This window comes from Platalea leucorodia (assembly GCF_965183815.1).
Source record: "Platalea leucorodia genome assembly, chromosome: 6".
Taxonomy (NCBI): Eukaryota; Metazoa; Chordata; class Aves; order Pelecaniformes; family Threskiornithidae; genus Platalea; species Platalea leucorodia.
The window spans coordinates 50782955-50797334 of record NC_138828.1 but is presented as its reverse complement, the minus strand read 5'-3'; positions in this window follow the sequence as shown (position 1 = coordinate 50797334).

The window sequence follows — 14380 nt, the reverse complement described above, 5'->3', positions numbered from 1 at the left end:
TAGTCCTGCAGTGCTTACGCACAAAAACAGTTCTTGTCTGAATGAGTAATCCAACCAATTTTAGCTAGGATTTACACATCATACCCTGAATTAGATATGTCTAAATCAACTCAAGTGTGTATCCATAGAGCTAGAGGGATATTTGATGGCTTTTCTTTTAGTTTTTAATAAGATTCTATGACTTTTCAACCTGAGGTACAACTCCTAATATTCTAGATGACATCCTGGCTCCACTGAAGTCAACGGCAATTTTCAAGTTTACCTCAGTGTTATTTGAACTTCCCCTTTTGTACTTTAAAAATTACTTTTCTGTACAAGACAAAAGGACTTCAGAGGTCAATTTTCTGAAAGGGGGGTTATTTTATTCTCTTTCTGTAACTATTTACTCAGGTATGGAACTAGTTTATGAGATAAGAGATTCAAACTCTACCTTATTCAAGCGTTACAGCAAATATCTTTCCTACAAGGATAAGACTATTTTAATCTCATTTTAAAACAGAAATGATGTCTGATTTGGGGGAAGGGTCAGCATCTTAATTTTTTCCTTTGAGCTAGGATTGTAATTTACCTGTTTACAACAGATCCTAGACAAAGCGCCACTGGTCTGAACACGCTTTTACATCTGTCTTTAGCGACAGTCTTGCAACTTTCACCTCCCCAGTGCTGCAAATTTTAAACTTCAATAAATTTGCACCTTTAAAACGTTTAGACAAGCTTAAAATGAATACTTTCCCAAGGGCTTTTTCACATTTACTTTCTGTTTTGTGAGCCTTTCTGGCTGAGATCACATTGCTATAAAGGTTAGCAATTTACCATTTCTCATTAAAACAGAAATTTACATTATAGGCAAAAAAAGTTGTGTAAAGCGCATACTTAGTTTATATTTTCAGTGTACTTACAACTTTGAATGAATTACATGCTTTTTTATAACCACTGTGGTGTTACATTGTAGTTACAGCCATGTTAAGAGTTTATAGAAATTCCTAAAAGCCTCTCCAGCACAAAACCCCATAGTACTCATGAACTTTTAAACCTGGTGGTATGGAAGAGTGATAACTAACACTGTTAGAAACAATCATAGGAAAGAGAGCAAACAAATTTACTGGATAGTGGATGCTGTTCATTTCATGAACCCTAGCTAATAGAGCAAGAGAAAAGGAGATTGTCTGTTATACGTCTCAGTATCCTAAATCTTATCTCACACCTTTCAAGATACTCAAGAAAATGATTGTGATTATTTGTCAAAGGCTTGTAGAATGAAGGGGTTCAAAATTGTCAACCTTTTTTGACTTTTAAAACTTTCCCTGAAATGGTAGATGGTTTGGACTCGATTGAAAACGTAAAATGCAGACACGTTTCAGTGGAAACCATATAAACAATCTGTCTCTATAAAAGCAGACATAGTTTGTCTGATAAAACTTTACCTCGATGTTTATACATTATGACTGCAAACCTTCTACTTACACTTTTTTTTTTTCTCCTTACAAGAATGTAATTTGTAAAGACATTACAATACAGACTTTACACAATCATATCTTTCCATTAGGCACCATTCCTCCTTTACTGAAAATTAGTTGAACTGCTCTCAGAAGATAACTGTCAATTTTGTTGCCCACATTTCTACAAAATATGTAAGTTACACTAATATTAACTGATTTTATTTTTTGCTCTGACCTTTTGAGACCATGGTATTGTATTTTGCCTATTTGCAGATAGGAACCTGACACACAGGGAAAAAAAAGGACAAAAGCACCCATTTAGTGTCCAATGTGAGGTACCTAAGACAAAATTTTTTGAGTGCTCAGCATTCTGTAGCACTTGATGTTTTCCAAATACAGCTTCCATTGATTTTAGCTGCATTTGTGATTATTCAACATTTCAACAGTGAGTTGAGTAAGGTTCCAGAAAACTAAGAATGAAACACATGATCAAGTATGAAAAGTTAGTCTACATAATTTGCAGAACCTCCATTAAACACTGTGTAGCACAAGTAGGACTAGATTCTGGTTAATGTAGAAACACTCAGTTGTCTTAATCAAGAGATTTTATTCCTTTTCTATGTGCCTTTTCTATGTGTCTTCTGACACATTCACTGTATGTATTTAAAAATATGTGTGTCTATACATACACACACACACATACATACATACGTGCCTCTGTGTGTGTGTGTCTGTGTGTTCATGTGCCAAGTGAACTAGGGCCATATACACAACTGTTGTCTTGGCTGCACAGCCTCTATTCAACTCAACATTCAGTACGCTCAGAAAAAAACATGTGATCATGTAATTAAATCTTTTTCATTATGAACAATGGGGCCAAAGTAAAGTTGAATTTTTAGTTTTGAATGCGTGGATCAGTAATCTAGACGTCTTTCTTTTCACATAATTCTTTCCTACTTTGTTAAAAAATAACATTACTATTATTAAAGAAATGCCAAGGTCTGGTATTGCAACTGACCCCTTCGAAAGAGCTGAAACCTTTCCCACCCTTATACAGGACACTACCACTTCCCAGTGGCAGATCACTAATAGGTAGTCACCACTTACCTAGTCAGTGCTAGAAGTAGTGAAACTCTCCCCGAAGGCTTCACCCATGTTTCTGCAAAACTCATACTGAGATTCAAGGATGCTGCAATCAGGTTCACTCAGGGAAAGGTCCTGATCCAACCCCAAAGATTTGGGTCAGATGTCCCTTAGAAGCCCTCCAGATTAGTTTCCCCCCTCCATTTCCTCAGGATATGTTACTTGGTGCCGCAGCACTGCCACTGTAATGTGGGGGCCCATCTCCTCGACCTGGGGTCCTGTTGCCTTAACATGGGTCACCATCCCCTCCATGTGGGCTGTCAGCATCTCAACCAGGAGTGCCATCATCCCAACCTGGGGCACTATGATCTCAACCTGGCGCACCATCACCTCAATCTGGGGCACTGTTACCCCAACATGGAAAACCATTACCTCAGCATGGGGCCTGATTGCCTCAACCTGGGACACCAGTATCTCTGTGGGATGCCATCACCTCAAAATAAGAGTGCCAGCACCTCAGCCTGAGGCACTATGGTCTCAACCTGAGGCACCATCTCCTCAGCATGTGGTGAGGTTGCAGGGCGTCACCTCAACATGGAGCCCCATCACCTCAACCTGGAGCCCCATCTCCTCAATCTAGGGACCATCACCTCAACTTGGGGCACTATCACCTCAGCAAGCAGCCCCATCACCTCAACGCGGAGCACCACCACGTCAACATGAGGCACCATTACCTCAACCTGGGGCCCCATCACCTCCACCTGGGGCACTGTCACCTCAGCGAGAGTCCCAGCGTTCCCCCCGCTTCCTGCGGAGCCGAGAGAGGCGGGAGAGAAGCGGAAAGGCGGTGCCTGAGGTCCCGGCCCCCGGCTCCCTTCCCGCCCCCCTCAGGCGCCGCCTTTCCCCGCCTGACGACGCGAGGGGGCCGGCCGGGGCTGCGGAGGAGCCTGGCATCTAGACGGCGGCCACAGCGCTGCACGGTTCCCCCTTCCCTTCCTCTGCCTTTCTCTCTCCTCCCGTGCGTGTGAGTATCCGCCTCGGCTGCCTGCGCGGTTACCACAACTAAAGCCGGGGAGGGGGAGGCGATGGCCGCTGTTTCCCGAGGGCTGCTAGCCCGGCTTGGCGGCAGCGGGGCCTCCGGCGCTCCGTCGCGGGACTCGCCGGTGCCTCCTCCCCACGGAAGGCGCCCGGAGAGCGGGTGTGTGGCGGTTGGGGGCGGCGGGAGGGGGCGATAGGCATTTTCCTCCCCGCCTGTGGTAATTTTTGCCAGATCAAAGAAGGTGGGAGACGCGTTTTGTTTTTTTGAGAGAGAGCTATATATATATAAAAAAATTAATCATTATATAATTTGTATTTTTTACTGTTTTTTAATTTGCTGTCTTCCTGCTTGGGTCCCTGCCTGAGCGACACGTATGTAGGTGTCTCCCGAGCATGTCGCGCGTGCTATATTTGGAGGGCTTCAGCTGGTGTTGAGCCGCCAGAGTTTAGTCATGCTGCTGTGAGACATATTTTATGCCCCCCTGCCCTCTCTGCCCCTCGGGGGGATTGGGAAAGAGGTGGCACCGGCCCTCAGCGTCGTAGTCGTCGGCTTTGGGAGCGAGTTACTGCGTCGTGCGTGCCATCCTTAAAGTTACTGGGCTAGGAGGGATTCATTGAAGTGATGCTCGAATAGAGTTTAGTGAAGTGTTTTGGTTGGGTGTAATTAGTGGGAATTAAGTCAACTGAAATGATCGTTGTAAATAGCTTGCCTCGAGCGTGTTAAATCATGGCAATAGTCACATCTCCGCAGTTTCCTCAGGACGATAGTGTTGTGGCAGCCCCTCTCCTGCACAGGGCTGTGTTCTGCACTAACGGTTCCCGAGGTGGGGCTGTAGTTTGGAAAAATAACCAACCACCAAATCTCTTGGCCCCTGTGGATTTGTGTGGAAGTCACAAAAGAGGTAACTGTAAATCCTGGGCCTTTCTTGGCTGTCGTTTGTGCAGCCCCTGCAGCAGAGCAGAGTACTGAATTCATTCCAAAGCGTCTCAGAGAGATGATACAACAAACAGCAACATATTGTCATGCTCACGAAGCTCTGTTTTTTTTCTGGAGTTTTCACAGCGCGTTAGGGAAATTGGCATTTAAAAGTCTAGTTTAGCATGGCTTCTGGCACAACCGAATCTGAGGTCACGTAACTTCTATGCCTTGCTAAAGTTTTTCCCTTGCAGTTGTGTTAAACACAATTTTTCAGAAACTGGTTTTATTATAATATGCAAATGTTTACACTTGTTCATTCTTACTATAAAACATAAAAAGCATCTAGTGTTTGCATTTGGACATTTATATATTTAAAAATTGTGTGGCTAAAATTTGTATGCAACATTCATAGAAACAGAAGGAAAACTATATGGGATGGAATGAATATAACACAAATAGCAGTGCTAAATTTCTTTTGTATCTGTGCTTTTGTCTGTTATGAGGTGCTCAATGTAGAGCATCAAGTGCACTGTGCACATTTTTCCTTCTATGAAAAAACAGTTAATCTCTTTTTTCCTCGATAGAAAGCGATTGCTGGAGTTGTCAACGGAGGGAGAACAAAGTTCCACAAAAAGTTAAATTCTTCAGAGGAGCTATCTGAAAACTAAAATGAAGTCATCATTGCTAGAAAATTAGTCACTGGATGTTAGCTTAAGAATGGGTTTGTAAAATAATTGGCATTTTAAAATATAATTTCATAAAATTTGGACTCGGCTTTTGGAATGCTTCAAGCTCTCCCATGACTTTTTGCTGTTTGATTTTGGGTTTTTTTTGTGGGGCTTTTTTTGGGTTTTGGTGGGGGTTTTTCTGTATTGCAGACATTGTTCCTTTGTATTTTCTCAGCCTAGATAATGCTTGTAATGGTATGAAATGGAGACTGGAGAAAAGGAGAGACCAAGTAATTTGGGGACATTCTTTTCCTTTTCTTGGTATTTAAAGCTTTTATGACCTACTGGGATTTTTGTTTTGGTTTTGTGCTTACCCATGTTTAAAAGGGCATTCATAGGGTCCCGTGTTTTTGCGTAAGATGTACATGGGCTTAGAGGGCCATCAGGACTGCAGAGCACATTGAGGCTTTGAAAGTGCAATTGGCCCATCCCTTTAGAGACTTGACCCAGTAGCGCATGCAGGTGCTTCTCTAAGGAGTATTTCAAGATTTACGGGATAGGTGGCATATGGTCTTCTGTGGCGTAGGTGATTGGAGCATCTACAAGCTTTTTAAAGTCTGCCCAGTCAGGAATCGGGTGATATAATAATATACCTGGAGTTTAGAGGTAAGAGCCTCAAAAGTGAGCCAGCTCCTAGGTGAACCTAGGTATCTCCTTAAATTCATGGGAGATAGGCAGACCATTATTGTGATGGATGTACCTTAGTGGTTGCACCAGAGCTGCTTTTTAAAGTTTTTTCATTCTTTTCTTCCTGGTCTTATGCTTAACCAAGACTGGTGATAGTAACGGTCTAAAACATAAGCTATTTTCCTTGGCTAAGGTTTTTCCCATCCAACAATTTCAACTGATGTTTAGGTCACAATTAAATGATGGGTATCTGTCATTCTTGAAGCGTTTCATTGCAATAACATAATAAACACTGGAACTCCAGGAAACCCATATTATGTTGAATTTAAGAGAGCCCTATATGTCAGCATTTTATCTGCTTTCCATACTGATATTTCTCATCTGAAGAAATGAAGAAGTCATAAAAATATAATGCAAGAGAGAATCATAAGAGGCCTTTACCTCATTTGCCCCCTACACACATTCTGAGGAGACATAAATATACTTGGACTATTCCTAAGTGGTATTTGTTGAAGCTGTTCTTTGTATACTGATGCAGTGACTGAACTTCTGTACTTACCCCTGCTCATCTGTACCAGACAGTGCTTGTTCCTCTTACATAGAAATATATTCACTGAAAATTAAAAGAATTACATCTTACTTTCAGTGGCTGTGGAGAATGTGATCACTGTCTCTGTAAAACTGTATGTGTATTTTCCAAACTGTGATAATAGGAGTCATCTTGTCACAAAACTCACTTCTCTGTGATCTGTGTGGAAGTGCATCTATGCAAAGTGTTGAGGGAAATGCTGATGACATGCCTATTTGGGCAGTCAGGTCACTAAGCATGCTGAATCCGTAACATTAGAAGCATGAACAAACTTCTAGTGCAGTGAGCATTTCTGTTGTTGGAGACAGTTCATGTGTTGTGCAACTTGGTAAGGATGGCCTGGTATTCTGGAGTATGCTGTGATTTATCCGCTGCTGAACTCTGTCAATAGTTTGTGAAATGGTATAGTTGCTTCCTTTGTGGTCCTGCCATCTATTTCAGGACTGGCACAGAGGCAAATCCAGCATATGCCAAGGTTAAGTGGCATGTGCACAGTATAGATGGTCAGCTCCTGGATGAACGTTTCAATGCTCTTGAACTCTATTATGGCTTTATTTCTGAGGTCTGTCTTCCCAACAGTAGCAGATGGGTATCTGTAGATTCTAATAATTTCTGAGCCATACCTCTACTGCATGCAATGAATGAGGCAGGAGCACAGTCTGAGCACAACTGGTCTGTTACAAGGTGAGAGTAGGGGGAAAGTTACTGTACAAATATTGGTGAAAGAATTGTTGTGTCTTTATGCCTCCATGTAGCTTCAAATGGGGAATGATCAATGGTGGTTTGAGAGCTTGAAGTTGTACACAGAGACCATTGCTGAGGTCTGGGCCACCCTTGGGCTGTATTTGAGACAGTTGATCAAGCAGGGGAAGTGGTGTATCCGTTGTCCTTTGGAAGATGGCAATACCTGACTCCCAACAGTTTGCAGCAGCTGCTTGGATTAGTCTCAGCAGATCCCAAGGGATCTGATGTTTGAGTGGTGTGCTTAGAGCTTAAGGCAGGCACACACAGGTAATCCCCTGACTGGTGCACCAGGATGACGGCACACGTAACTCCAGCCTTTATGTGGCAGATATGCTGAAATTTTGCTTTAATAAGAGGAGTTGTTTTCCTTTTTATTGCGTGCCATCGTGGACTACGGTGCCAGATTCACCACCTTCAGTTGTGGATAGCCTGGTTGGATGCATGTTGCCCCAATATCTAAATCTTTATGCCGGGCAGAAATAACTTTTCATAGATATGCACCAGCACAGCAGGAGCAAGAAAACTCAGCTTTCTTTTACCTTGCTTTTCACCCTCAATACCTGGCAGTAGAGCCTGTCCTTTTCTGGGCTTTTCACACCTGTACATAATTAACTTTGCGGCCAGGAATTGTTGAACATCTGTCTATATTACTGAAAGACTGTGGCTATGGGTCACTTTTGGGAAGGGTCAATGCCCGTGACCAGTTTCCCCCTAGCATCTTGCCGCTATTTGGTCCCTGAGGTAGCTGAAGGTAGGACTCTTCCAGGTCATGAGAAACATCACTTATGCTTATAGAGATGGAGGGTCTTAGGAAGGAAAACCTTCCAGAAGCTGCTGATACTTTTTTCAAACAGCATATGATTTGTTATCTTTATTTTTTATTTTGATTGTAAGCTGATTCTGTTCCCTCTGGGTTTGGAGGGTGTGCTGGTCATTTTCTTGGGATTCTCAGCAATGAGTGAGTAGCTGTGGCCTGTTTAGGCAGGCCTGGTGGGCATCATCACTCCCATCATTAAACCTCAGTAGTCTCTGACCCGACTTTCTGCTTATGAAGTCACAAGATGACCTTTGCTGAAGAACAAACATGTAGTATGTGAGTGAAATCCTGGAGCTATAGATCCACCTGTACCAGCATAATGTATTGCAGCTTTTCATAGTAGGGGAATGGCTTGGTTTTGGCTCAAGAGGAACTACTCTTTCTTTTTTTTTTTTCTCCTTTTTTTTTTTTTTTCTTTTTTTCCCCTCCCTTGTACATTAACTTGAAAGCCTTTGCCCTGCAGTCATCTAGGGTTCTCTGGCAGTCATGTGCTTTCATTTGCTCTGACAGATGATGACAATTGACTCTGTTCCAGGACTTTCTAGTGCCCATTTGCTGAACTGAACCCTTACATCATGAAATAGCCAGGAGACTCAGGGCTTTCTGTTGGAATCCTTTTAAAAGGAATCCAAAGTACTTTGGAGCATCTCCAGTGGGCCTACCTCTTTGGAGACAGAACTGCTGTTCTGAGGGCTAACCTGTCACAGGTTTGCGAGATTCTAAACTATATCTTACAGCATACAGGGAAAAATCTTTTGCTTTGTGTCCAGCAGAGAGAACCAGGACAAAAAACAAACAAAAACAAACAATGAAAACAAACAAACAAACAAAAACCAAGGGAAAACAAACAAACAAAAACAAAAAAAAACAAAAACAAAACAAAACAAAAAACAGAGGAAAAAGGGCAGCAATGGCTGTGTATATTAACTCCATAGATTTGAAGGAGCAGGTCTTCCCTCCTTCCTCTTCTCTAGGTAGGAGAGAGAAAATGACAGTGAAAGCATTAGAGAGCCAGCTGAGAATCAGCTGAACAAGTGGTTTCAGATGCCTTAGAAACAATGGCCGTTCTGATCTGAGCTTGAATTAGGTCCTGTCAGATCTGGTCTGTGAGGGACAAATGGTGGTTCCATGCCCTGTTCAGCTTACTCAGTTCAGGTGCAAGTCTGCTACTGTCTCATGAACCAACAACAAGAAATTTGTCATGAATCAGCAGTAAATACTTATATGTAGGTTGTAATCTGAGCAAAGGTATTCACCCCCACGTAGTTATGTCTAGGTGGTTGATCAGCAGCAACATGGTTACCTGTAACTGAACAGAGCCAGATTTTTCTTGGAGGTACACTATGAAAGGACAGAAGCCAATAGCTGCAAGATGTGATATAGGAAATTCTGATCAAAGAAAAAAAAAAATCACAATGAGGGTTGTTAAGCGCTGGAGCAGATGCCCACATAGGATGTGAAGTGTTCATCCTTGGAGTTTTTGAAAACTTGGTTGGACAAGGCAAAACTAGATCCAACTTTGAAGCTGACCCTGTTTTCAGCAGTGGACTGGACTGGATAATGTCCAGAGGATCCTTTCCAACCTAAATTTTTCTGTGATTGTAGTTCTAGCTCCTGTCTGCTTCGTAGTGTTTTGCAGAGTAACTTGCTTGTGCCTCAACCAGCCCTTCCATCTCAGGGTGTAGGAGCAGGTCCAGCGCAGGTTGTGTAACTGTGTGGAGGAGCAGAGCTTGGCTAGATTTGTAGTGTTGGAGTTTATTCTGAACTGGGGTTGAGGCCTTGTGTTTTGTAGATTGGTTATGGACCAATCGTGGTTTGGATTGGGGAAATTGGTAGCCAAGTTTGGAGAGCATATCGTGTGCAGAACAGCTGTAGCAGGTATTGTGCTCTGAGCTTGGAAAATTAGAATATCTACTAAACAGACTGGTTGTTTCATTCATTGGGGGTTTGCCTCAAGGGGCATAGTTTCCCCAGAGGTGTATTTCCCCCTTTGCATGCTTTGTTGTTTCTTAGCAGCAAAAATGAAAGCTTTAATTAAAGAAGAGGTAGGTAGGGCTGGGTATGTGTGGTTTGTCACAGGGCTGGAAGCAGCTGCACTAGTTGATCTTTACCACTGGTGATTGCGTCTGAGAACAAACTAAGTCTTGGGTTAGTCTGTTTTACAGATTTTAAGACTTATGTTTCCCTGTGTTTCCCCTCTTTTAAACTAAATAAGCCCTCAGAAGTTGGAGTTTTCCAGTTGTCTTAATTTTTATTGCTCTCTTCTAGACATTTTCAAATTTGTCTCTTTTTTTTTTTTTTTTTTTTTTTTCCTTAAAGCCTCAGCCAAAAATGAGGAAGGGAGGGAGAAAGAGAGGGGTGGGGTTTGAACTAGCATATTTTTACATGGTAACTTGTTTAATGATTATTATTTTTGAAAATGTTAGTCAGATGATATGTTTAGCATTTTTACCCTCTCCTAAGTTCACCATACAAAGAGGTGATTTGGCAGTCAGCAGGTTTAACGGGGCAGGATCCCTGACCCAGGTCCAATAATGAGTAAACAGAGTCAGAGGATTTTGGAGTGTCCTAAAGAACATCTGCAATTGATAGTATATATCTTTTTAATTAAAACACTTTAACCTTTCAACTCCTTAGCTCTCAAACACTTGTTTATGCTCTCTGAGATCAGGAGAGTGGCTCCCTGTTCTGAAGAGGTAGAAACTTCCAGCTGAAAGGAGAGGTGCCATCTGTGGGAGCGCTAATTGTATGGGCTGGGAGAAGGTTGCCTGCTTGGTTACTTCTTTCAGTATCAATTATACTTACAAAGCAAAATTAATAACCCTAAACCAGAAGGTGCCTTATTGGAGCTGAATGCAACATTATTATTACTTCTGATACTTTACATATATGTTTGTTAATACATCCTCGATGATGTCTGTTCCTTTTTGTTGCAGGAAACATACTGTTGACTCATCTTGAGTGTACTACAGCTGTGCTGTATTATGGCCTTTGTGGTGATGCACAGTGTGCACACAGTAACGTCAGAAACTTCTGATTCAGCCCACAGCATGCTTAAGGGGCTTGTTTTCCACTTTTATTAAATACCCGAATCTTAAGACATCCTGAAAGCACTTAGGGCCTTCAGAGGATGTATAGCATACAGATTCACAGTGTGGTGTGCAGAAGCATGCTAGGAATTTGGATGTTAGTAGATAGAAAAAACCCCGTTTTTCTTCTCTCTATGAATGATCGTCTTCCTTGGTTACAAAAGTAGAATACTTAAAAGAAAAGGAAGTTGATCACTGCTTGTACTTTAATGTTGAGGGTTTTTTTTTTCTGTGATTTATTTCAGTACTCTGATGCATGTGTTTCAGATGGTCTGCATTTTAAAAAGTGAAAGATTGATTGGATAACCTTAAGGTTTAATCAAGGTTAAAACACCTTGAATCTTTCACCAGGCACTTAATGTACTTAATAAGTGTTAGTTTCTAACATTCAAAAATTGTTATCAAAAGGCAGCATATGTTCAAACACAAAACCACATCTAAGTCTGTACCCTCACTATATCACTTTTTATGTACTATCCTACCTTTGTATAAGATACTTTATATTGCAGCCATGCCTGAAGGCCTGCTGTTAGGCATTAACTACAAAAATATTTCAGGTGGTGCTGTAGTTGGCAGGTTTACAGGGGAAAAACACTCAATGTGTTTAGCGTGAATAAGGTCTTGATCTTTGTTTAATGTGAAGGAGGATGTCAAAATGCTTTTTGTCCTTTGGGCAGTGCAGCAGCAGGCAGTGGTTGGCCTGTACAGGAGCTGAGTGGTCTTTGCTCTTGCAATGGCTGGCTGGTGAGAACATGGATACGGTCTAGGTAGGTAGCCAGATGCTGAGTGCATCAACGTCTTGATGAGAAAGTGTGGGTCCCTACTGCCCTGACAGCCAGGCTGCATGTTGTCCTTGGCTGCTTGGCCACTGCTTTCTGATCTTAAATGGGTCAAGCTTGGTGTTTACATGTGAAGGGATTAAACAGTGGTATAAACTAGGAGGAACTGCAGTGAGGAAGAGACAAACACGAATGGATGTGCTTGGCTGGGGTAATGGGTGGGTGTTACAGTTACAATAAATAGGGGGAGGGAGGTAGAGGATTAACTTGGGGAGAGGAAATATTACAGCAAAAAAAGATCTGACAAATAATTAATGGCCGACCTGCTCATTTGAGTTGATCATATTTGGGTTAGAGGGTTTCATGGCAGAAAGCCACAGAAAGCATGTATTTTTTGTAAATAAATATGGTGGTCATCAGAATGAACAGTTAATAATAAGTATTTGACTCTAGTGACAGTTTTCTTGGGATTTCAGAATATCACTTGTTGATTCTGTATTTTAACAATTGATAATGTAGCAGAACTCTGTACTTCTCACAGGAATAGAATTTATACTCTGCCCTGTATATAAAGGGGGTGTGAGTGTGTGTGTTCAGTCACAGCTAATTTATTAATTAAGGCATGGTTTATCAGCAAAATTGCTTCTTCTGTGTTACTTCTTGGCAAATTCCAGCTCCCTTAAAGACATCCTAGATGCATGAGGGGAATAGGAACCAAAAATACCATATCTTCATCTATTTCCTCTTGTTTGTTTTTAATGGAAACTACAAAATTAATTGACGTTTATTTTGTGAACGATTAAGAATGTCAGTGAGAAAAATTGACAAATGCAGCATGTCTGTTTTCCATTAAGATGAAGGCTGAAGTTGTTAGGGGGTTGTGCCAGAAAAGTGGAAGGAGCATTTGGCAATGAAATGACTAGTGTTACGACTGCTGCTCCTTAGGCGGAGTTAGACTGCTAAATTGCATTTCTCCTGGTAACAGTGGTTGCTCTCCATGAATCTGTTATGGCTCAGTCTTTATGGAAAACAGCCCACTGGCAGGTAAGCTATTCCTAAGTCATGCAGAGTGGGAAGATGTGTACTCCTTGGCTGGTGCTAACGGTGGAAAGGAGTGTACAGGCTCCTTGCTATCTTTTATCATGTTTTGCCACCTCTACTCTGTCCTTTTGCTGCTGTCTTGAGTTAAATCCTATCCTTACTTAAGAGATTGTGTTCAGAAAGGAGACATCTGAGAAGTTGTGGTGTGACCGCATATTATGTTATAGCCAATGAGATACTGTTAGTTTAGTTTCCTTTGCAGAAGTAATGTTCCATAAACTAAAAATATATGGATGTGTGTATTACAGTCAACAAAATTTATATTTCAAGCTGTATGTGTTGGTCTGCATCCACCTGCAAACCTGTTTTTTGCCTTACCATCTTATGCTCTTACATGTAGAATAGTGCTAACAGTATATCAAATCTATGTGTTTGATACAAGTGAAATATGCCACATGCCTACTTTTACCAATCAGCCATAATTTGTCTGAAGCTACAGACTGGTGAGATAATAGTGCCTTAAGTAATAAAAACCTTGCATCATGGAGAAGAAAAGTTTTTGTTTTCATTTTAACACTGTACTTCCTATGTTCATTTTCGTCATAGAATTGACTTTGCCCAAGCTGTACTTGTTAAATAAATAATTCATCATCTATAGTCTGCAGATAATGCCAAAAAATTCTGCTTGGTTCCCTTCTGGTTCAGGTTACATGAGGTAGAAAATTAAATGCAAATAATGTGTTACACTCTTCTGATTTTTTTTTTTTTTTTTCTATTGTGCATGTTTTGATATATTAAAATGCATTATCCTTTTAGGAAGCTGCTCTAGGAAAACTTCCAGGAATTCACATGACAGTTGGGTATTGCAGACTACACAAGCTGCCTGAACCCAGGGATCACAAGAAGTGACATGCATATGAAAAATTTCCAAATTCCATGTAGCATTTTAAATTAAGAGTTCCCAGGTGTTTTACTCCTTTGTTCTGTTGCTGTTGGAGGAGCTAGGTGCTTTAATGAGTTTCTCTTCATGGCACCAAAGTTGACCTCTGCTTCTATTGTTTAATAGCATTTTCAGCTTTATACAACGTCTAACCTTATTAAGTCTCTTTTCAGTTCTTTGGCTTTGTGAATCTTAAAATCACAGGAGATTCCACACCTGCTTTTAAGGTTTATGTTGTGCTTTTTGTATTTGGGGTGCATATTTCAAATTCCCCTAAAGCTCAGTATTATTTGAGAAGTGGCAAGATAACCTAGTGACAGACCTTTAAAAATTCCATATTTTGAAGTAATTTTAGCTAGAAGTTTTCTTGGGAATAGTCTTGCAGTTTCAAAGCAAGCTTAGGAATTCCTTTTTCACCTTTGTTTGCCATGGCAACAAATTATACGTGGTTTAAGGGAGACTGTCCATCTTGTAAAATATTCTGATTCTCCTGCCTTGTATAGTGGCTTCCACTGTCTTGGGCTGCCTTGGCTCTAAACAATGTTAC